This window comes from Balaenoptera ricei, chromosome 17 (assembly GCF_028023285.1).
Source record: "Balaenoptera ricei isolate mBalRic1 chromosome 17, mBalRic1.hap2, whole genome shotgun sequence".
NCBI classification, from domain to species: Eukaryota; Metazoa; Chordata; class Mammalia; order Artiodactyla; family Balaenopteridae; genus Balaenoptera; species Balaenoptera ricei.
This window is the reverse complement of record NC_082655.1, coordinates 80,653,237-80,655,784: the sequence shown is the minus strand read 5'-3', so window position 1 is coordinate 80,655,784 and position 2,548 is coordinate 80,653,237. Positions and strand designations below refer to the sequence as shown.

Genomic DNA, 2,548 nt, shown 5'->3' with positions numbered 1-2,548 from the left:
AAGTACAGGCAGCATCTCCATGGGAATAAAACCTATACATCTGAGGAAAAAAATCCGTGGACTCGGGGCCCTTAAGCAACATTTATTTCTCATTGTTCTGGAAGCTGGGAAGTCCAAGGTCAAGGCTCCGGCAGATCTGGTGTCTGGTGAGAGCCTGTTCCCTCCTACATGGGGCAAGGGAACTCTCTTGGGTTTCTTTTCAAAGACACTAATTTCATTCATGTGGGCTCTGCCCTCATGACTGTGGGGGACCCTGGGTGGGTCGCCCCCAAAATGTGCCTCAACGGCATATTGGTTATTTTTGCATTAAAGTTACTTAAGAAACACCCAACGCAAGAGGGACACTCTGACCCTCCTCTCTGTCTCCCTGAAGCAGGAAATAAATCTCCCTTGTGAAAGGTGCTTCTCCCTGCATGCAGAGGTAGAAGGACGTCCTTATCACCAGAGATAGGGAATTCGGCCAAGAAGGCTGGATGAACAAATCTTGTGACTCCTTTAGTTGACTCCCCAGGCCCAAACTCTGTTTAGATTCTTTACTAATTGAGCACCCAAACCTAGGTTTCTTTGTCCTGTCAGTTCCTCACCAGTGTATGGTTTCTTTGTCTAAAAGGTATAAAAGCTGCCTGCCTTGGCCGCTTCTTAGTGTCATTTCTTTGGAACCTCCATGCACACAATTAAGATTGGTTTCTTTTTCTCCTGTTCATCTGTCCCGTGTCAACTTTATTATTAGTCCAGCCACAAGAACTCAAGAGGGGTAGAGGGGGAAATTTCCCCTCCCTGACATGACTTAATCATCTCCCAAAGGTCCCACTTCCCAACACCGTCACACAGTGGGTTAGGTTTCAGCGTGAACTCGGCGGGGGGTGGGGTGGCGACACAAACATTTAGCTCACAGGAGACACATTCTGATGCACTGCGTTTAGGGTTTCAGCGCATCAATCGAAATTCAGCCCGTAACAAGGAAACACGTTTCTTATTCCTGTAACAGAAGGGGAAAGATGGGCAGACCTGGGTAGGTGTGTGGACTTGGGGGCAGAAATGGGGGGAGGCTGCCTAGTTTTTGGGGTCTAGCATCTCACGGAAACACGTGTGTGTAGACTAGAAAAGAGAAAATCATGTGAAGCGGTCACCTGGGGGGCGGAACATTAACTTGTGGAAAGCACAGAGCGGGAGTCCGGGCTGCGGGGAGGCCTGGTTCAGGTTTGCGGTCATGAATTTAAAGTGAAACCAGTAAGCTCGGTGTGTAATTTCTTCCAGCAGCGGCTCCGGAAGAGCAGAAGAAAGCGGAAGGGCCCTTCACCAGCAAGCGCCACTCGCCCCCCAGCAATGAAAATAACACGCAATGACCAGGGGGTAGAATCCATCACTCTCTTCACGCAGTGTTAGCTGCTACCAATCACACATTTATCTCTTTCTGGTGCTCTCCGAGCTTGGATAGATGAACTTGGATCCAACGTTGTCTTAGAACCAAGACTTTCCACTGACCATGTCACATCTCCAGGCTTCAGAATGGCTGAACCGGGCCAGCGAGATCCTCTAGATGAGACTTGGGAGTATCCACCTGGAGGTGGAAGGGCAGCCAAAGCTCCGGCCTGGAGAAGGCTTGGAATCCACTGACTTTCTTGTTCACTTGTAACCAGGGGCCCCGGAGAGGTTCCAGCATCGCGCATTCATAGCCTGCAGCGAACTCCTGTGTGTTGGCTCAGCAGACGTGTTCTGAGAGCGTTCCACATGCAGGTGCTGTTCTCGGACTGGAGGAGGTGAACAGATCTCTGAAGTTTAAAGGGAAGAGGAAAGGGACATAAATGTAAGCAAAGTTCCTGTGATTTTTACATGCGGATAGCACTATGAAGAAAATAAAGCGCAGTAAGGAGGTTGGGGGCCGGGGAATCAGACAGGCATGGAGCGAACGCGGAGGATGTGCCTTTGGGGAGCACGTGAAGGAAGTGAAGGACAGGCCCTCCGCAGGCCTGCGGCCCCCAGAACCCTCTGTGCTCAGCGTTTGCTGAACTGCAGGTGGAATGATGATGAACCTGCATCTTGAGGATTCGACTTCCTAACACACAGGGCTTTGCATACAAAGTTGATCAGCCACTGCTTTACTGGACACATCGCAACAAGGTAACAAAGTCCTGTTATCAAATGATTAGTGAATACACAACTATTGTTTCCACTGTACCCGTTGGTTCCCCTATTATTTGAAGTTTTAGTGACTTTTTAGTACTCATAAACAAAGTTAATAGAGACGTTGAAGGCACACAGACTGTCAGTTTTCACAGACAGCGGCTAGATGCTAAAATACTCCCCCTCCCCCATCATTACAACTGCTAAATGGGCTTTCGGACTAGCGGACTCTTCTGACGACACAGAGGCTATTTCCATATCACAGGACTGTCACATGAGCTTTTTCCAAATATAAATCCATCTCTCTGCCAAGGCACCATGACATGATAGCTAAACAAGTTTGGTATTAAAAGCAGTGGAGACATTTAGAGAGAGAGATAAGATCACAGTTTAGAAGGAAGCTTTGCATGCATGTGGCGTCTAT

General features: G+C 48.7%; 1 long non-coding RNA gene across 1 annotated transcript; it reads left to right on the top strand.

The window, feature by feature from the left end:
• The first annotated feature begins 883 nt into the window (after window positions 1–883).
• LOC132351549 (uncharacterized) lies at window positions 884–2,274 on the top strand. Its single transcript, XR_009498369.1, has 2 exons — window positions 884–1,012; window positions 1,258–2,274. It is a non-coding gene; the product is annotated as an uncharacterized LOC132351549 (long non-coding RNA).
• Window positions 2,275–2,548: the final 274 nt, after the last annotated feature.